Genomic DNA, 22,223 nt, shown 5'->3' on the forward strand with positions numbered 1-22,223 from the left:
TCCGTAGCCTAACTACTCCTTAAAAATACCTGTCCCTTGACATACCTTCATATCATCTGCAACAAACCCATCAACTCCATTATCAAAATCATTAAGATATAATGTAAAATGAATCGCTCCCACTACTAGTGGAACACCACTAATCACTGGCAGCCAACTGGAAAAGGCCACCTTTATTCCCTCTTTTCCTCCTGCCAATAAGACACTGCTAGGATCCGTTCTAGGTTCTTTGCTGTAATACCATAAAGCCGTAGATTGCAAAGCACCGTCATGTGTGGCTCCTTGTTAACGTCCTAAACTAACATCAACCGATTCTTCTTTGTCTATCCTGCTTGTTATTTTGTCAAAGAATTCCCACAAATTTATCTGAAAAGATTTTTCCTTGAAGTAATCACGCCTAACACGGCCTGTTTTATCATATACCGCTAAGTGTTCTGAGACAACACCCTTAATAATCCAACATCTTCCCAACCACTGATGACAGACTATCTGGCCTGTACTTGCTTTTATTTATCCATCATTCTTCTTGAATATGCGAGTGATATTTGCAATGTTCCTGTCTTCCGGAACCATTCCACAATGTAGAGACCACCGTACGACCATCAGTAATGTCTCTACGATTCCTTCAGCCGGAACTTCCAGAACTCTGAGTTGTACACCATCTAGTCCATGTGAGTTATCTGCCTTCATAATTTCCGGTTTCCCAAGAACCTTCTCTCTAGTTATGGTCACTTCACGCACGTCATGATCCTGACACATGGAACTTATTCCATATTGCTAGCGAATTTCACAGTGAAGACTGACGCAAAAATTTTATTTAGTTCATCCGCCAAGTATTTGGCCCCCATTACTTCCTCCTCAGTATCTTTTACCAACGGTCTGATAACAACCCTTACCTCTTTTGTCTTTATATATCTGAAAATCTTTGGTATTGTCTTTAAAATTATTAGCTACCGTTCTTTTGCTTTCCCACTTTTCATTCTGAATGATATTTTAGTTGTTTTCTGTTGGGTTTTTTTAAACTTCCCAATCCTCTTAGTACCTACTAATTTTTTCGCTGTTATATGACCTGTCTTTGGCATTTATCATTAGTTGACCTCTTTTGTTATCTACGGTTTTGTTATCTTTTCTTCAGAATGTGCGTGCCTTTGTAGGATTCTTATATCCTGTGCCCTCTGAAATGCATCCAGAAATCGCAGCTTTTGCTGTTCTGCCGTTATCCCTGCAGTGTTCTTTTCTAATCAAATCTAGCCAACACATCTCTCACGATTCTGTTATTCCCTTTACCACACTGTAGTACTGACGCATTTGTATTTTAACTTCTCCTGCTCTAATTTCAGCGTGAATTCTGTCATATAATGCTCAATTGCCACGGATGTGTTTTTTTTCTTACCTTAAGCTCTCTAATGAATTATGGTTCATTGCACAACACGCAGTCCAGAACAACTGAACCTCCAGTGGGTTCAAACACGAGCTGCTCTAAAAAGCCATCTCGTAGGCACCCTATAAATGTCCCTTCCTGGAATCCAGCACCGACCTGATTTTCCCAATCAACCTGTATATTGAAGTCCCCAATCACTATTGTATCATTGCACTTTTGGCATGCATTTTCTATCTCCTGTTGTAATTTTCAGTCCATGACCTTACTACGTTTTGGGGAGTCTGCGTACAACTCCCATCAGGATGGTTTTAACCCTTACGGTTTCTTAGCTCTATCCACAATGACCCAACACCTTCCAACCCTTTATTAACTCTAATGACTTAATTTCATGCTGTTTTTTTTTACCAGTAGAGAAAGACTAGCCCCTCTGCCTTCCTGCCTGTACTTTCGATACAATTTCTATCTGGTCATTGAGCTCCCAGCCATAATTTTTCAGCCATGATTCAGTGATGCCCATAACATCATACCTGCCAAACTGCAAATGTACTGTAAGTTCATCTACCGTGATCCGTATACTCAACACATTCAAATACAACACCTTCAGTTCCTTATTCATCCTTTTATTATTTTGTCCGCTGTTGCAACTCATCCTGCCGACTGCAAATTTGCCGAATCAACAGCCTCTCCTCAGAACACATGCATCTTGCTTGTAAGCCAGCTATCACACCTTCAGCGCTATTATCCGTCTTTCCTACGATACTTCGTCCGTTGAAATATGTGCAGCTCAGGGCAATAGTCACACCATGCTCCACCTTTTGATTCCAAAGTCTGTCTAACATCTGCCTCCATAACCTGTCCACTAACTGTTCAGGCACTCTAATTCTCTGTCCCCTGCAATTCTACTTTAAACCCCACAGTGAAGCATTAACAAGCCTTCCATCAGATTCAGTAGCTATGCAATTTTATCAAAAATGTTCAACTATTCTGAAGTCAAGTAATAGTGCCTTTACAAATGTACGTATTAAAACGCGTTAATGTAGCCCAAGTACAGCCTGTGCTGAGCTGCTGCGACCACGTTAATATCGCAGGCTGCGAAAACAGCCCAGGTAACACACTCATAAACCCGGTGATCTGTACATAACTCGACACCCTGTATGGAAACACACAAAGGCTCATTGAAACAGATAGTACTAATCCGGTGTTTGATCCAGAATTGCTTGTTCATTGCACCGAAAGAATGATGACATTTCTCGCAACAACTTGATCTGCTCCAGAGAAGAATCACGACCAGCATCTGGTTAGATTTGGTTGGTGCGATCGATTTGATTTATTGTTCATTTTCGGATCAGCCTACAAACACCATCGACAGTTGTGGGTAAAGATCGCTGTAAGGAGGGCGCAGTGAACTCCGATGAAACTTTCTTTTGAACTTTGCCCCCACTGATTTCAGATTCAATGGCAGATTTCTCCAGTTGCATCATTAGAGCAATAGGCCATTTGGGGAGCAAATGTGTGAGATTAACTTCTTCCTGACATAACTGCCGATCAAAGTAGACAGCAAGTTAAGAAACTCTTTTCTTTCAGTTTACTTGAAATACAGAAACGATATGAAATATCAATATATAAAACCCCAACAATGATTTCCAGTTTAAGAAGTACTACCGAAGATTTGCAACAGCTTACTGGTAAATCATAAGGCAGAAGAATCGACAAAAACATAACTTAAAACAAGTTTCATGAAACAGACTATGGTGCACTATTGCCGCACACAGTGTGGATGCAAGGCTGGATCGAGAGATGACCCACACCGAGGCATTGCCGGGCAAAAGCTCTTCGGGCCGCTCAGTATAAATAGCTCCCGGAGATGGAAGGAGTTATTTCGAGAGGAGTCGGTGCGGAAGAGTTTCAATTCCAGTCCAGTTAACCCGACTGCAAGGTTGGATCGCTCCAAACGCTAATCCGATTTGTTGAGATCGACAACGGCTTCCGGCATATCGGGTCGTCAGGATCCAGTTCCGAGAACGTGGCAGTCTTCATCCCCAGTCCCGTGCCTTCACCCCATACCCTTTCATGCCCTGGTTCATCAAAAACCTATCTATCTCTGCCTTAAATACACCCAATAACTTGGCCTTCACAGCCGTTCGTGGAAACAAATTCCACAAATTTACCAGCCTCTGACTACAGTAATATTTGCATGTCAGTTCTAAATGGACGTTCTTGCATCCTGAAGTCATTCCTTCTTTCCCTAGAATCCACTACGATTGGAAATATGTATAAAATGTCTTGGAATGCCTCTATATACTAATTGACTAGAACTTTTCATTGACCCTCTGGGCTTTCCTAATTTCCTTCTTCAATTCGCTTCTGGATTATTTATTCTCCTCATCTCTCTGGACATCCAACCTTCTCCTATCGTTCCATCCTTCCTTCCAGAAGGAAGGAATTTCTTTTCCGTACTCTGTGTAATGGATCTGTAAACAACTTTCAGATCTCTGCTGTAAATCTGCCACAAAAATGAGTTCCGAATTAACTTTTATTAGTTACTGCTTAATGCGATCGTAATTTGTCTGGCTCAATTTAAAACTGTCCACAGAAAGGTCAGTCTCATTACCCAGCACCAAGTCCAGTCCCGCCCCTCATCTCATTGGACCGTCTACTAACTGCTTTAATACACCCCACTGGATACTCGAAAACATTTTGGCCCCTTTGCACTTAGAATATTCTAGTTTATATCAGAGAAGTGGAACTCCCCCATGACAACAACCATATCATTTTTACAAATTTTGATATGTATATATACCGTTGTTTATGGGATCATAAGATCATAAAACAAAGAAGCAGAAGTCGGCCATTCGGCCCTTCGAGTCTGGTCCGCCATTTCATCATGAGCTGATCCAATCTCCCCTTTAGACCCATTCCCTCGTCTTCTCACCATAACCTTTGATGCCCTGGCTACTCAGATAACTATTATTCTCTTCCTTAAATACACCTATTGACTTGGCCTCCACTGCCGCCCGTGGCAACAAATTCCATAGATTCACCACCCTCTGGCTAAAAGATTCTCCCAGTGGCTACTGGGGCGTTGTAGTACAATATCATATGTGTGTTTACACACTTACCCATTCTTTAGTTGTACCCTAATGGATTCAGTGCCTGAACACTACATTATATCGGCTGAGTGCCGCTGTGATATTGTCCCTGATTAGTGGTGCAGCTCCCACTCCACACTCTTTAAATCCTTCTATATCTTATCTAAACCCTTGAAAACCTGGTACATTAATTACCCATTCTGTCTCTCCCTTAACCAAGTCTCTGTAATGGGAGCAGCATCGTACTGATCCATGCTATGTTCATCAACTTTACCCACAATACTTCAAGCATTAAACTACTTTCACTTTGAACTATTTGACACATCATAACATTTATTTCGGTTTTAAAATTCAATATTTTTTCCTGACATCTACCTTCCTCCTTGACATCTATCTTTCAATTCCAGTCCAGTTAACCCTGCTGCCAGGTTGGATCGCCCCAAACGCCAATCCGATTTGTTGAGATCTAGAACGGCTCCGGCATATCGGGTCGTCAGGATCCAGTTCCGAGAACGTGGCAGTCTTCGGTACTTGGACAATTTAAACACCGACTCAAGTATACTGCTACCCCGAGTGTCTATTGGGGAGGCCAGGGTCGAGCTTACATCTGATGCAAATGTTCATTTCTTTCTCTGCGGTCACGAAACTGTGAACTGAGCTGGCTGTTGTACATTTTTGCTCTGCTGGTAGGAAAATTGGGCACCGAGCATTAGCTTCAGCTGCTTCAGGGCCGAATCTTGAACTCGGTCCGATTAGGGATGCAATTGGCTTGTTTCTATTGTTTACAAATGCGTTGTTGCCCCCTCCGTCATTCTCTCCATGGTGGTTTTTGCGCTTTAAAAAAAATGAATAAATCGAGTTTCTTGGTTGTGGCTGTATATAATCCGATACGTTTCAAGATGTATAATTTATACATTATTCGAAAATAAATGTGCTTTAAATCGTTGAAATTACAACGATTTCCCGCTCATGAATTTGCGTGAAATCGCACTTATTTTACAGATATTTCAACTTATTCGCGTCAGGGAGTGACGGAAGAACTATTAACATAAAATGACAATCTTCTTTGACAGCGTTTGATGCTGGCATATTGAATTAGGAGCAGGATATTCAGCCCCACAGTCTTGTTCCGCCATTCTCCATTATCGCGGTTGCACTATCTCCGTGGCCTTTGAAGAATATGTGCTCTGCGAAATTAAACACATTAAAAAAGACTATACTTCATTCCTATGAGGAAGAAAATTCTAAAGTCACACCCGGTTAAAAGACAATCTCATCTATCTTTATCTATTTCAGCTCCCTGTGGAGCAGCAAACATATTCTCCACATTCCTAATAAGGAGGAAGGTGATGTTGTATGTTCTCAACAATTCCTCAACTCATTTATCTAAACACCAGCGGATAAAGTCTCTTCACAATCATCAAAATACCAGCGAATACCATCAAGACCACGAATTTATCCAATATCAGCGAATACATTCTACCAGCCCCATTCACACTACAGGGTTTTTTATTTTAAATATCGCTGCCAGACATACACTGTCGTTGCTCACAAAATTACACAGAATAATAAAAAAAAACACGCATCCGTAAATCCAGGCAATCTTCTGGACAATATTGAACTGTTGGAAACTCTAGAAATACTATCGTGACAAGTGGGGTAATAAAACACCATAACAACCCGATTTTACCATGTTAAAATATCCCATGACTATCGTAACATTGCCCTTCTGACACACATTTTCTATCTACCGTTTTAATTTTCAGACCCTGTCATTACTGCTGTGTGGGAGTCTGTATGTAATCCCCATCAGGGTCTTTGTAACCCTTGCAGTTTTCTACCTCTACCCACAAGGATTCAAAACCTTCCTACCTTATGTCACCTCTTTCTAATGATTTGATTTCATTTTTCACCCAGAGTCACGCCACCCTTTCTACCGACCTGTCTGTCCTTTCGATACAGTGTGTATCCTTGGATGTTAAACTCACAGCTAAAATATTCTTTCTTCCTCGATTCAGTGACGCCCACAATGTCATGCATGCCAATCTGTAACTTTGCTGCCTTCGTCTATTATTCCATATACTGCTCGACTTCAACTGTAACACCGTCAGTCTTGTACTCTCCCTTTCCCATTCTGTTTGCCTTTTATGTTGCAGCTCGTCTCATTGACTGCAAGTTTGCCCGATCTTCAGCCTTGTCATTCTAACAGTATCACTGCACACTGCCTCTGTTTGTGAACCAACTACCCCATTCTCAGCATTATAGCTCCAGTTCCCATCACCCTGCAAAATTAGCACTCCTAAGTTGTTCTGGAAAACCCACAAGGATCTTTGTTCCCCTGGGATTCTGGTGTAACTCATCCCTTTTGTACAAGTCATACCTTGCCCAGACGAGACCCCAATTGTCCATATATCTGAACCTCTGCCTCCTGCGCCAGTTCCTCAGCCACTACCAAATCATTCTATTCTTGTCCTCCTTAGCACGTGACACAGCAGGCAATTCAGAGATTACTAACCACTAGATCCTGTTTCTCAGCTTTCTACCGAGCTCCCTGTATTATCTCTCAGGAACCCCTTCATTTTTCCTACCCATGTCATACAGCAAGACATCTGGCTGCTCACCCACCCCCTGTAGAATGCCATGGACCCGATCTGAGACATCCCCGACCCTGTCACCTGGAAGGCAAAATACATCCAGAATCTCATCATTCCTCTGACTATAGAATGTTTTATACCCACTGTAGACCTCTTCACTTCTGTTCTCTTCTGAGCCGGAGACCCAGAGGTTGTGCTTCCAGCTGATAGGTCGTCCCTCTCACTACGTGTATGCTCAAAGGTGTACCCTTATTTTTGAGGGGCACGTCCACGGGGCCCACAGTGCTGCTCATTTTACTTCCTTCTGCCGACAGTCGCCAAGTTACTCTCCTCCTGCAACCTAGCGGTGACTAACTCCTTGTATCTCTGAACTGAAACTTAAACCATACCGGTACCCAAGAGGAGTGTGGTTAAATTCCTCAATGACTGTGGCCCAGTGGCACTTACATCCACAGTTGAATTGTTTGGAAGGGCTGGTGTTGAAGCATATCAGCTCCTGTCTGAATAATGACCTGGATCCACTCCAATTTGTCTACTGAAACAACAGATCTACAGCACAACTTCTACGCCTACCGTGATCAACGTTAATCCTGAATTGTAACGCACTTGAGCCTGATCGCCTCACAGTATAATTCCCTTGACGAGGTGAATTCAATTTTTGTGTGCTACTCGTTACCATTTCCATGATGCCCGTGTGTCGCCGATAAAATAGTTTTAGCTGCTCTTTTCAGCCTCAATATCCCGTCTGTTACAGGGAACTGCGATATTGTGCCATGTTCAAATGTATTTGCTCTTCGGAATTAGTATGCATAGATTCCAGGATTTTATGTTCCTTTAAGATTAACCACCCTCGTCATCACGACAATGTTCAGTTCACGGTCCTGTCTGCGCCATCCAGTTGTGGGAAACGGGAATGAATAAATAGATCCAGATCTCCTTCTTGATAACACCCGGGATGGGGGTGAGTGGGTTGTCTAATTCGGAAATAAACTCAGTGGTAATTTTTTGAAGTGCACCTGTACACCAGCTCGTTAATGCTGATCAACAAATCACGTGGCACCAGCTCAGTCACTTTAATAAAAAACATGCAGAAATGGTCAAGAGGTCCAGGTGTTGTTCAGAACAAACATCAGATTGGGGAAGAATGTAATCTCAGTGACTTTGACAGTGGAATGATTGTCGGTTCCAGACAGATTAGTGTGAATATCTCTGGGGTTGTCACACACAACTGTCTTGATTTACAGAGAATGGTGCGAAATACAAAAAGACAAACATCCGGTGAGTGACAGTGCAGGACGGGAATACTCCGTGTGTATGAAAGAGACCGGAGGAGAATGGCCAGACTGATTCAAGCTGCTGGGAAGGCAACAGGATGTCCAATAAGCACAGGTTGCAACAGGGAAAGTGGCCAGTGAGTGAGTGGACCAGTGAAGGAGTGGAGCTTTGAGGCTTTGACTTGAGATGCTTCGACGAGAAGAGGCGGAGCACGAGCTTGTTCCCAGTTAGTCTTTACAATGACTCATAAGTTGGCGATGTGCCTCTCCTGTGAGATGTGGCAGTCTTGGGGGAACTCCCCTCTCCCGCAGAGTCACATCTGCCAGAAGTGCATGCGGCTGGGCGATCTGGAAGACTGTGTGAGGAATCTGGAGCAGCAGCTGGATGACCTTCGACTCATAAGGGAGAATGAGGCAGACACAGATGAGAGCTACAGGGAGGTAGTTACACCTAGGCTGCCGGAAGCAGGTCGTTGGGTAACAGTCCGAGGGGGGAAAGCGAAGTTAAGTGGGCAGGTAGTGCAGCACACCCCTGTAGCCATTCCCCTGAATAATAAGTTTACCGTCCTTGATACTGTTGGCGGGGATGACTGACGATGTGTGAGCCACGGTGGCAGGGCCTCTCGCACTGAGTCTGACCCTGTGGTGCAGAAGGGTGGGACGGAGAAGAGGAGAGCTGTCGTCATTGGAGACTCTATAGTCAAGGCAGCAGACAGGAGATTTTGTGGACATGAGAAGGACACCCACATGGTTTGTTGCCTCCCGGGTGCCAGAGTCCGGGATGCCTCTGACCGGGTGCATAACATCCTGGTACGAGAGGGAAAGCAACCAGAAGTCGTGATACATGTTGGGACCAACGACAGAGGCAGGAAGAGGGATGAGGTCCTGAAGTGTGAGTTTCGGGAACTAGGTAGAAGGCTGAAGAACAGGACCTCAAGGATGGCGTTCTCAGGATTGCTGCCAGTGCTACGTGATAGTGATGGTAGGAATTGGAGGAGATGGCAATTGAATGCGTGGCTGAGGAGTTGGTGCGGGGGGCAGGGTTTTAGATTTTTGGATCATTGGGATCTCTTCTGGGGAAGGTGGGATCTGTACAGATTGGATGGGTTGCACCTCAACTCGAGGGGGAGCAATATCCTTGCAAGTAGGTTTGCTAGCATGGTCCGGGAGGGTTTAAACTAATTTGCAAGGGGAATGGGACCCGGAGCGATAGAGCAGTGAAAGAAGTGCATGAAGTAAAGCCAGATCTAACATATAGAGAGGCTTTGAGGAAAGAGCAGCAGAATAAAGGGTGTAAAGGTAGTAAGGTAGAAGGGCTAAAGTGTGTGTACTTCAATGCAAGAAGCATCAGGAACAAAGGTGATAAACTGAGAGCTTGAATACATACATGGAATTATGATGTAGAGGCCATTACGAAGACCTGGCTGGCACCAGGGCAGGAATGGATACTCAATACTCCTGGAATTCAGTGCTTTAAAAGGGATGGCGGGGGGGTGGGGGCGTGGAGTTGTGGCATTACTGATGAGGAATACTATTACAGGTATACAAAGGGTGGGTAATGTAGCAGGATCCTCTTTTCAGTCAGTATGGGTGGAAGTCAGGAACAGGAAGGGAGCAGTTACTCTATTGGGGGTATTCTATAGAACCCCTGGTAGCAGCAGAGACACCAAGGAGCAGATTGGGAGGCAGATTTTGGAGAGGTGCAAAACTAACAGGGTTGTTATCATGGGTGACTTTAACTTCCCTAATATTGATTGGCACTTGATTAGATCCAAGGGTTTAGATGGGACAGAGTTTGTTAAATGTGTCCAGGACGGATTCCTGTCACAGTCTGTTGACAGTCCGACTTGGGGGAATGCCATACTTGATCTAGTATTAGGTAATGAACCGGGTCAAGTCACAGATCTCTCAATGGGGAGCATCTTGGGGACAGTGATCACTGCTCCTTGGCCTTTAGAATTATCATGGAAAAGGATAGACTCAGAGAAGACAGGAAAGTGTTTAATTGGAGAAGGGCAAATTATGAGGCTCTCAGGCTCGAACTTGTAGGTGTGAATTGGGATGATGTTTTTGCAGGGAAATGTACTATGGACATGTGGTCGATGTTTAAGGATCTCTTGCAGGATGTTAGGGATAATTTTTTCCCAGTGAGGAAGATAAAGAATTGTAGGGTGAAGGAACCATGGGAGAAAAGTGAGGTGGAAAATCTAGTCAGGTGGAAGAAGGCAGCATACATGAGGTTTAGGAAGCAAGGATCAGATGGGTCTATTGAGGAATATAAGGTAGCAGGAAAGTAGCTTAAGAAGGGGCTGAGAAGAGCAAGAAGGGGGCATGAGAAGACCTTGGCGAGTAGGGTAAGAAAAAACCCCAAGGCATTCTTCAATTATGTGAAGAACAAAAGGATTACAGGAGTAGGACCGATTAGGAATAAATGTGGGAAGACGTGCCTGGAGGCTGTGGAAGTGAGCGAGGTCCTCAATGAATACTTCTCTTCGGTATTCACCACTGAGAGGGAACTTGATGACGGTGAGAACAATATGAGTGAGGTTGATGTTCTGGAGCATGTTGATATTAGGAGAGAGGTGGTGTTGGAGTTGTTAAAATAAATTAGGAATGGATAAGACCCCAGGGCCTGAAGGAATATTCCCCAGACTTCTCCAGGAAGCGAGGGAAGAAATTGCTGAGCATCTGGCTAGGATCTTTATATCCTCGTTGTCCACGGGAATGGTACCGGAGGATTGGAGGGAGGCGAATGTTGTCCCCTTGTTCAAAAAAGTTAGTATGGATACTCCGGGTAATTATAGACCAGTGAGCCTGACGTCTGTGGTGGGAAAGCTGTTGGAAATGATTCTTAGATATAGGATCTATGGGCATTCAGAGTATCATGGTCTGATCAGGGACAGTCAGCATGGCTTTGTAAAGGGCAAATTGTGTCTATCAAGCCTGATAGATTTCTTTGAGGAGGTGACCAGGCATATAGATTAGGACAGTGCAGTGGATGTGATCGATATGGATTTTAGTAAGGTATTTGACAAGGTCCCACACAGTAGGCTTATTCCGAAAGTCAGAAGGCATGGGATCCAGGGAAGTTTGGCCAGGTGGATTCAGAATTGGCTTCCCCACAGAAGGCAGAGGGTCGTGGTGGAGGGATTACATTCAGATTGGAGGGTTGTGACTAGTGGTGTCCCACAAGGGTCTGTTCTGGGACCTCTACTTTACATGATTTTTTATTAACGACCTGGATATGGGGGTAGAAGGGTGGGTTGCTTTGCAGACGGCACAGAGGTTGGTGGTAGATAGATAGATAGATAGATAGATACTTTATTCATCCCCATGGGGAAATTCAACATTTTTTCCAATGTCCCATACACTTGTTGTAGCAAAAACTAATTACATACAATACTTAACTCAGTAATAATATGATATGCATCTAAATCACTAACTCAAAAAGCATTAATAATAGCTTTAAAAAAAGTTCTTAAGTCCTGACAGTTGAGTTGTAAAGCCTAATGGCATTGGGGAGTATTGACCTCTTCATCCTGTCTGAGGAGCATTGCATCGATAGTAACCTGTCGCTGAAACTGCTTCTCTGTCTCTGGATGGTGCTATGTAGAGGATGTTCAGGGTTTTCCATAATTGACCGTAGCCTACTCAGCGCCCTTCGCTCAGCTACCGATGTTAAACTCTCCAGTACTTTGCCCACGACAGAGCCCGCCTTCCTTACCAGCTTATTAAGACGTGAGGCGTCCTTCTTCTTAATGCTTCCTCCCCAACACGCCACCACAAAGAAGAGGGCGCTCTCAACAACTGACCTATAGAACATCTTCAGCATCTCACTGCAGACATTGAATGACGCCAACCTTCTAAGGAAGTACAGTCGACTCTGTGCCTTCCTGCACAAGGCATCTGTGTTGGCAGTCCAGTCTAGCTTCTCATCTAACTGTACTCCCAGATACTTGTAGGTCTTAACCTGCTCCACACATTCTCCATTAATGATCACTGGCTCCATATGAGGCCTAGATCTCCTAAAGTCCACCACCATCTCCTTGGTCTTGGTGATTTTGAGACGCAGGTAGTTTGAGTTGCACCATATCACAAAGTCCTGTATCAGTTTCCTATACTCCTCCTCCTGTCCATTCCTGACACACCCCACTATGGCCGTGTCATCAGCGAACTTCTGCACATGGCAGGACTCCGAGTTATATTGGAAGTCTGATGTGTACAGGGTGAACAGGACCGGAGAGAGTACGGTTCCCTGTGGCGCTCCTGTGCTGCTGACCACCGTGTCAGACCTACAGTCTCCCAACCGCACATACTGAGGTCTATCTGTCAAGTAGTCCACTATCCAATCCACCATGTGAGAGTCTACTCCCATCTCCGTTAGTTTGTGCTTTAAGATCTTGGGCTGGATGGTGTTAAAGGCACTAGAGAAGTCAAGGAATGTAATCCTCACAGCACAACTGACCCCATCTAGTGCAGATGTGGGCTGAAAAGTGGCAGATGGAGTTCAACCCGGAGAAGTGTGAGGTGATACACTTTGGAAGGGCAAACTCCAAGGCAGAGTACAAAGTAAATGGCAGGATACTTGGCAGTGTGGAGGAGCAGAGGGATCTGGGGGTACATGTGATGTTACAGGTGAGAAGCAGGATTAAGGCGCCGAGATCACAGAATAGGTCGGTCACAGTAAATTCAGCATGTGAATTTTATTAAATCTCCCATCAGCATCCTCCAGCTGACAAAACACATTCAGTTAATTTAGCGCTAGAGGGATTTTCATCACACGGTAAAGAGTATCATCTGAGATATTTGTAAAGTGTGTGATACCAAGGAAACACACCAACGGGAGTAACGCAAATAGAACCATTAGAAACCCACTGAGCGGGGGAGAGAGAGAGGGAAGGGTGGGAGAGAGGGGGAGGGAGAGAGGGGGAGAGAGAGGGGACAGAGAAAGGGGGAGAGAGGGGAGAGGGAGAGAGTGGTTAGGTTGAGAGGGGTGAGGTGAGAGAGAGGAGTGAGAGGTGAGAGAGGGGGAGAGAGATGGGGAGAGGGGAGAGGGGGAGAGAGAGAGGGGCAAAGAGGGATGAGAGAGAGAGAAAGTGTAGAGAGAGAGGGGGAAGAGAGGGGGAGAGATGGGAGGAGTGGGGTGGGGAGAGAGGGGAGAGGGGAAGAGAGAGGGGGAGATGGGGAGAGAGAGGGGGAGGGAGAGTGGGAGAGGGGAGAGCGGGGGAGAGAGAGATGGGAGAGAAAGAGGGGAGAGGGAGAGGGAGAGAGGGTGTAGGGAGAGAGTGGGTACGGAGAGAGGGGGAGAGGGGTGGGGGAGAGAGAGGGGGTACAGAGAGGGGGAGAGAGGGGTGGGGGTGAGAGAGGGGAGAGGGTGAGAGGGAGTGGGGGAAAGAGAAAGGGGAGAGAGAGGTGGAGAAAGAATTGGGGAGAGATGGAGGAGAGAGGGGAGGGAGAGGATGAGGGAGAGGGGGAGAGAGTGGGTAGAGAGGAGGAGAGAGAGGGGAGAGACGGGGAGAGGGAGAGTGAGAGAGGGGTGGGGGCGAGAGAGAGAGTGAGAGAGAGAGAAAGCGAGAGAGAGCGATGGAGCTGGGGTGACTGTTTTTAACTGCTTTCAGTTCCTCCCAGAACAGGAACTATTTTGTCGACGTCCCTGTCAAGACGCCGAAGGATACTTTATTTCTCATCAAATATCCCACTGATTTTACCAAACTACTACGGATACAATCAAGTACATTGTAATTTTAAAAAAACTGCAATGTGTACATCACCCTGTAAACGTAGATCATGTCGAATTTTTCGCAATCATTGAAAAAAGCCAAGATCACAGACGTTTCCTCACAGGACAAATCACACGGTGCAAATGTCTCTCTGTTAAACCTTCTTTTGATCTCCCACCTACCCACACACTTCTGATAGAAAGGAATCAACAACCGATTCTATAATGGAACCATCACATTTTTACACCCCTCCCCGCCGTCCCCCTCCCCCGCTATAAATTGCAGTGTGAGTAGTTCTCATAATTTCGCCCTCTCCAAACAGCTACCTACCGAAATGTCGTAAAGGGAAGACAGATAGTGTTGGTCCCGCCTGCGATGGAATAAACAAAGCGAATCCTCAGTTCCCTCGGTCAGGGATCAGTAAAGCCCCGAGTGGGGACGGATCGGCTTCCTGCTTCTGCAAGCAGTAGCCCGGGGACAGTTCCGAGATTCGGGAAGCTCGCACCTCCCGAGCGTTTGCTGATGATTCGGAGCTGGGTTGAAAGTGCGGCGTTTCCGATGACACCTTCAACTACACCGGTCTCCCCCGGGACGTGCACAGGAAGTCGATGCATTCAATTAGCTGAAGGGAATTATTAATTCTTTCAAAAGCGATTTGCTACAGTTCAATTGTTGAACAACCGAGTAAGTTCTCAGTCTCATTTAAGTGGCTAACTGCCTTTGTGATGTTCATATTTCAGTAAAAAGAGCTTCTTACCGTGTACAGCGGCTCCAGGTTCTGTTACCACCCTGTCCCAGTGAGGCTGTGTTACGGGTTCTGTAAGTAATGAACACACCCTGGTTAATGTTCAGTCAGCTCCTGGTCATAATCATTAACTAAACCCACAGCGTTACCAGCGGGTCTCTCCCTCTGTCCTGTTCCTTAGCACAGGGTACGTTCTGTCTCCAAACAAACATCACCATGGAGCTGAAATGTGATCTCAGTGATTTTGAGAGTGGAATGTTTTTCAGTGCCAGAGGATGCAGTGTGAATATCGTAGGAACTGCTGAACTCCTGGGATTGTCCCGTTCAACAGTCTCAGTTTTGCGGAGAATGGCGCGGAAGAAGATCAGTGAGCGGCAGTTCCGAGATCAAAAACGCCTTGTTAATGAGAGAGATCGAACGAGAGAAGCGAAATTGGTTCAATCTGCCGGGAAGACGACAGTAACTGAAATAACCACGCTACAAATGCATTGTGCTGTGAGGCATCATTGGACGTGTAACATGTCGAACATTGAAAGGGACGGGCTACAGATGTAGAAAACCACCGGCATACAATCAGTGGCCGCAGTATTAGGTACTGTGTACTGTGTACTGTGCACAGTACAGTGCTCATTGATATGTGTTTCTGTCAGCCAGAAGTTGCTGATGGGAGATTTAATTACATTGGCATCCCGCATTCACTGTGACCAACGCAGATCAGACTGTGATCTCGGCTCATCAATCCAGCCTCTCACCTGTAACATCTCACTCATTTGTGTATCAAGGGCCACCACACTGCAGGATTACAAAATTAACCGAAAAACTCTCCTTCTCCTGAATATTGAGGACGGTCATTCCCATGACACAACTAGACCCAGAGAGAGAGAGAGAAAACATCTCAACTGTCTTCAACTGGCAGTGCCTGGTTTCAGATCCTCACACAACAGGAACTATTTTGTCCACGTCCCTGTCAATCTCCGCGGCATACTTTATGTCTCATCGAAGTTCCCACTCATTTTACCAAATTACCGCGGATACAATCAAGTACATTGTTATAAAAAAACTGTAATGTGTAGAAGCAGGTCTCCCCTGTTTTAGATAATACCGCAGATCAAGAGCACACCAGATTCTTCATAGAAAAACTCACGGGGGCAAATGTCTCTCTGCTAAACCTTCTTTTGATCTCCCACCTACCCACTCTAATCTGACAGAAGCGAAACAACACTGCAGACGGTGATCCATAACAGGTCTCACCAACCAACTATATAATGGAACCATCAACTCCTTACACCGCCTTCCCCACGACCACCCCCCGCCCCGGCTGTAATCTCCAATGTGGGTGGTTCCATACTTCTGACCACCAACCGAAATGCCGTCTAGGATGGACAGATAGTGTCGATCCCGCCAGTGAAGGAATAAACAAAGCGAATCCTCAATTCCCTCGGTCGGGAATCGGTAAAGTCCCGATCGCCTTCTTGCCGTTGCAAGCAGAAGCCCGGGGACTGTTCCGAGATGCGGGAAGCTCGCACCTCCCCAGCCTTTGCTGATGATTCAGAGCTGGGTTGAAAGTGCGGCGTTTCCGATAACACCTCCAACTACACCGGTTCCCCCCGGGACATGCACAGGAAGTCGATGCATTCAATTAGGTGAAGGGAATTATTAATTCATTTAAAAGTGATTCGCTACGGTTCTAATGTCGAGCAACACAATACGTTATAAATCTCATTAAATTGTTCATAAAAGTGGCTAACATTGATGTTCATATTTCAGTATATCGAGCTTCTTACCTTGTACAGCGGCTCCAGGTTCTCACCGGCTCAGGGCGGGTCTGACAGCGGGAGGAGGCGGGAGTGAGATCAATGTAGCAACCCTAAAGAGGAAAACAAACAGGCTGCGTTAACCTTTCTGTCCGGATTTCTGTGTAGATCTCTCCTTTTTCTTTCATCGCAACCAGTGGGGCGGAGTTTCTCTGTTTAACTCAGCCAGTCCCAGGATGCGGATTTGATCCAATCCGGGTTCTGGGAGGGTCTGAACTCCGCCCCGTGTGTAAACAGGACTGCCCGGCGTAGGTACAGTTTCAGTTCAAACGTCCCTTACCTGTTCAGGTACAGGGAGCCGCCTTTATTCTGAAATTAAAACAAGCACGTTCGGCTATATATATTCAAACTCAAATGGAATAAATCTGTTCAAAACTAGTCAGGAAGGAAAAGTTAAACTCCAGAAGTTTCGATCAAACAGAAACACTCAAGGGGATGTTGGGCCTCCTAATGAGTATTAAGACTATAAGACCATTAGACATAGGAGTAGAATTAGGCCTTTTGGTCCATCAAGTCTGCTCCGCCATTTACTCATAGCGATTGAGAGGGAGAGTTCAGATTGCTCACAATCAACACAAGAACAATCGATGCATTCGTCTGAAATAAGGAACTCTGAAAAGGGAATAGATGTTTACAGTACAGATCCCGCACCCTTGCTTTGAAACAGGTGCCATTGTTCTAGAGCTGATCTTAATCTTTACCTAACCTGTGGAAAATGTAAATCATGCCAGCAGGAAGCAGTTGGAACACAAAAAGTACCACAGCCAGAAGTGGCTTAAAAAAACAAATATCTCCTTGATCGCTGATCCAATGCACAGCAACTGGTTGTCTGAAATTAAAGATCCGAAATAAATATCAGAAGCGGAATTATTCTCACCTTAATTCCGCAAGAATACTGTGTGTCGTTTCTTACAAATAGCCCCGCCCGCCGCCCCACACGTATCTCTCGTAACCATGGCAACACACAGGGTGCTGGAGGAACTCAGCAGCTCAGGCAGCATCTATGGATGGGTGTAAACAGTCGGCATTACAGACCGAGTACCTTCCTCAGGACTGGACTGGAAAGGGGAGGAGGGCAGATGATTGACTGATTTGGAAGGTGCGGTTTGTTGTTCTGTGAGACTCGGTGCTCAGGGTCTGCGAGCAAGCAGCTGCCTGTCCGTCACATTCCTCAGAACAGGGAGCGGCCGTTCCACTGAAATCAAATCCAGACCGGTTCGACAAAACACTGTCATTCAAATCTGAAGAAAGTTTAACCCTTTCTGCTACAGGGAAGAGCGATAGAACCAACGACGCGATGTAAAGTACATTAGCTGGGGTCTCGACGGTCGACTCTACTGGTTTCCATAGACGCTGCCTGGCCTGCAGAGTTCCTCCAGCATTTTGTGTGTGTTTCTCGGAATTCCATCATTTACTGAATTTCTCTTGTTTGAGAGAGATCGGTGACGGGTCACTGCCCCGTGGGATATTTCACATCTCACTACCGGGGTGAAAGAAGCCTTCTGCTCGCACTCAGTAGGGGCTGGTGTTGCTGTTCTGTCAGACTCACAGCGCGATTTTCTGTGTGCAAGCTGCTGCCAGTCCGCAGGGCGGATTCTCTGCTGAAACCACACAGACCAGTTCGACACTCCACTTAAACTGCACCAAGTTGGCTTAGTATTGTACTTAATTACTTCTGTTACAGAGAATACAGCAATAAACACCCGATAGTAGGGAAAAGAAAGTTCCCCAGTGACTGAAATCTGAATAACTACTTGTTACAATTGCTACCAGAGTTTGTGAGATTCCAGCATTTAATTAAATAAATTGCTCTGTGGCATTCTCCACTGCGACACCCCGAACAGTAAAACAGTAAACTCTCACGGCCACTCTGTTATTCTGAGTAGTTAGTTTTTATTGTGTGTGTGTGTGTGTGTGTGTGTGTGTGTGTGTGTGTGTGTGTGTGTGTGTGTGTGTGTGTGTGTGTGTGTGTGTGTGTGTGTGTGTGTGTGTGTGTGTGTGTTTTCTTTTCCTCTGTGTTGTTTTTTTACGAAGTTCAGTCTATTTTTTAATGAGTCATTTAACACCATAATCCTGAAAAATATCTCATTTTTACTATGTCCTGTACCAGCAGTTATGGTCGAAATGGCAATAAAAGTGACTTGACTTGAATTGACGACTCTAACACTTGCCTTAAAACCTACCTAACAATGTTCTAGGCATTACGTAATAGAAGGACCACATTTAATATAAACCAGTCCATCCACCATCCGACCCACTCACTTAATTTCAATTTTGGATGGGCAATTTTGGATATTATTATCCGTAAGCAAGGTTCATCCGCACCGACTCAGTACAAACCGCCCTAGAAAATGTGTATGACTGAAGGTGACGACGTCGTTTCTTTTAATGCATTTGGTCAATAACTAGTTCATTGAACTTGTCAGAACTCCCCTCTCCCCTTGTTTTCCCTCACAGTCCGAACAATAGCCGAGCCCCGCTGTAAACGCTCACTGATCTGCAAAATCGGAGACAACATTTACCTCTAATGTTGATACCGGACGGAGTTCAGCGCGGTCCTGGATAGCCGATCATGCACCGAGAATTCAGTCGGTGCTGCTGCTCCCGGTGCCATTCGGTTAGAATGCGTTAGTCGCTCATTACAGATAGGCAGGTCCGGATGATCCGGGGTAAATGAAGCCGTCCGCAGTTCTGATCCCACACCTCCTCACCAGCCTAGTACAGGTCGGTCAGCGGGAGGAGAGGGGACTAGGACAAATACAGCAAAAACAGACAGAATTACAGAGGCTGTGTGAACCTTCCCTCACGGTCGCAAGAAGTTTCTGTCTGGATTTCCGTGCAGATCTCCCTTTTCCAACTGGCTGGGCGGAGCTTCTCTGGTTTATTCAGCCAATCCCAGGCTGTGATTTGATCCAGCCAGGTTCAGGCTCCACCCTCTTTGTCAACGCGGCTGTCCGCTGCAGGGCGAATTTCAGCTCAAACACTCCACACCCAGCACAACTATTTCGAGATCAAATTATTTAAGGCGTTTCAGAGCGGGGAGGATTAATGAAGGAGGGGTGGCGTTACCAGTCAGAGAAAATGTCACGGCAGTGCTCCGTCAGGACAAATTGTCGAACCCGACTAATAAGTCATTCCGTGTGGAAATGAGAAATAAGTAAGGTATGGCCACGGTAATGGGGCGATATTAAAGACAACCCGACAGTCCCGGGGATTTAGAGGAACACATTTGTGAGATCGTATATTGCTGCAAGAAACTTAAGGTTGTTACACTTGGTGATTTTAACTTTCCACATAATGACTGGGAATCTCATACTGTAAATGGACCAGGTGGGATAGAGTTTGTCAAGTGTGTCGAACAACTTTTCCTTCATCAGTACGCAGAAGCGCAAAAGTAAGCTTGCAATACTGAATCTGCTATGAAGGAATGAGGCAGGGCAGGGGACAGACATTTGTGCATAGCAACACTTTGCATCCAGTGACCACAATGCCAGTAATATGCACCTAAATATACAGAAGGTTCGGCCTGACCCGTGGGTTGGGATTCTGAATTGGAGAAAGCACAATTTTGATGGTGTCAGAATGGATCTGGCAAGTGTGGATTGAGACAGGCCCGCTGCATTGTGGCGAAAGTGTACTTGGAAGGTGTGATGCCTTCAAAAACGGAATTTTGAGAGTACCAGCATGCAAGTGCCTGGCAGAATGAAAGGTAAGAATAACAAGCGTAGGAACCTTGATATGCAAGAATTATTGAGGCGCCGGTTAAAAGAAGAATGGAGGTGCAGACAGAGAATGGCAAGTTGGATCAAATGAGATTCTTATGGAGTATAGTAAGTGCAAGAGAAAGAAATCCGGGCGGCTAAAAGAAGGCATGAAGTTCCTCTGATAGACAAGGTGAAGAGAGTTATTGAGAATTCCACCAACATGATCCGAGCAAAAGGATTGCAAGGGATAAAGCTGGATCACCGGAAGATCAGAATGATAATCTGATGTAGTCTGATGTAGCAGTATTTCAGCGGAGTAAGGGATATTTCAGTGTTATGAGAAAGGAGCTGGCCAATGTAAATTTGAAAGAGCTGCTGGCAGGGATATCAGCAGAGTAGCAATGGCGTGAGTTTCTGGAAGAAACGAGGAAGCTGCAGGACACGTGTATTCCGAAAATGAAGAAATGCACCTATGGCAAAATAGTACAACCGGGGCTGAGAAGGGAAGTCAAAGCTATTGTAAAAACAACAGAAAGGGCATACAACAAAGCAAAAAATAGCAGGAAGATAGAGGATTGGGTGGTTTTTAAAAACTTACAGAGAGCAACGAATAAAATCTGTAGAAGTGAAAAAATATGACAGGAAAGTTACTGACACAGTTACAGCATTGACTGATTGGTAGGAGGCAGAGAGTGGGAATAAAAGGGTCCTTTTCTGTTTGGCTGTCAGTGACTAGTGGTGTTCCGCAGGCGTTGGTGTTGGGAGCACTTCTTTCTCTGCTGTGCATTAATGATTTAGATGGTAGAATAGATGATTTGTCGCCAGGTTTGCAGATGATATGAAGATTGGTGGAGAGGCAGGTAGAGTTCAGTAAACAGGTTAGATGCAGAAGGACTTAGGCAGATTAGGAGAATGGGCAAGAAAGTGGCAAATATTCGAAAATGCATGGTCATGCACTTTAGTAGCAGAAATAAAAGTACGTACTATTTTTGTATAACGGGAAGAAAATCTAGGAATCTTAAATGCAAGTAGACTTGGGAGTCCTTGTGCAGAACTCCTGGAAGTTTAACTTGCAGTTTGGGTCTGTGGTGAAAAAGCCAAATGCCATATTTGCATTCATTTCAAGAGGTCTAGAATACAAGAGCAACGATGTGATGCTGAAGCTTGACAAAATACTGATGAGGCCTCACCTTGAGAATGGTGAACAGTTGGGTCCCTCAGCTTAGAAAAGATGTGTTGTTATTGGAGTGGAGCCAGAGGAAGTTGGCATGGACGATTCCAGGAATGAAACGGTTATCACAAGAGGAATGTTTGACGACTCTGGGTCAGCACCGGCTGGAATGCAGAAGGATGTGGTGGGGGGGGGGGGGGGATCTCATTGAATCCTTTCGAATGTTGATAGGCCTGGACGGAGTAGATGTGGAAAGGTGGGAAAGTCTAGGACAAGAGGATGCTCCCTCGGGATAGAGGGTCATCCTTTCAACACAGATACGCGGAGACATTTCTTTAGCCAAACGGTGAATATGTAGCTGCTACATGCAGCTGTGGAGGTCAATTCGTTGGGTGTATTTAAGCCAGAGACTGATAGGTTCTTGATTGGACATGGCATCAAAAGTTATGGGGTGACGGCCGTGAAATGGGGCTGAGTAGGAAAAATAAAAGGATAGTCAGTATGCCTTCTTATAGACTTTTTCGAGGAAGTTACCAGGAAAGTGGATGACGGTGATATACTGGATGTTGCCTACAAGGCCCCACATGGGAGGCTGGTCAAGAAGGTTCAGTCGCTCGGCATTTGGGATGCATTCAGGATTCGGCTTTAGAGTGGCGTGCCACAGGGATCGGTGCTTTGGCGTTTGTTGCTTGTCATCTATATCGATGATCCGGAGGCTAATGTGGTTTACT

At 45.4% G+C, this 22,223-nt stretch overlaps 1 protein-coding gene across 1 annotated transcript in view; it reads right to left on the reverse strand.

Moving 5' to 3' along the window:
- Positions 1 to 19,434, reverse strand: part of LOC140721112 (NACHT, LRR and PYD domains-containing protein 3-like) — a 51,173-nt gene extending 31,739 nt beyond the window's left edge. Inside the window, exons 1-4 of the mRNA XM_073035976.1 lie at positions 19,140 to 19,434; positions 16,588 to 16,670; positions 14,816 to 14,875; positions 14,389 to 14,680 (exon numbers count right to left, since the gene is read on the reverse strand). The gene's annotated coding sequence lies outside the window, so the exon portion shown is untranslated. The remainder of the gene's footprint in view (positions 1 to 14,388; positions 14,681 to 14,815; positions 14,876 to 16,587; positions 16,671 to 19,139) is intronic.
- Between the last annotated feature and the right edge of the window lie 2,789 nt (positions 19,435 to 22,223).

Source organism: Hemitrygon akajei, unplaced genomic scaffold (genome assembly GCF_048418815.1).
Source record: "Hemitrygon akajei unplaced genomic scaffold, sHemAka1.3 Scf000050, whole genome shotgun sequence".
In the NCBI taxonomy this organism is placed as follows: domain Eukaryota; kingdom Metazoa; phylum Chordata; class Chondrichthyes; order Myliobatiformes; family Dasyatidae; genus Hemitrygon; species Hemitrygon akajei.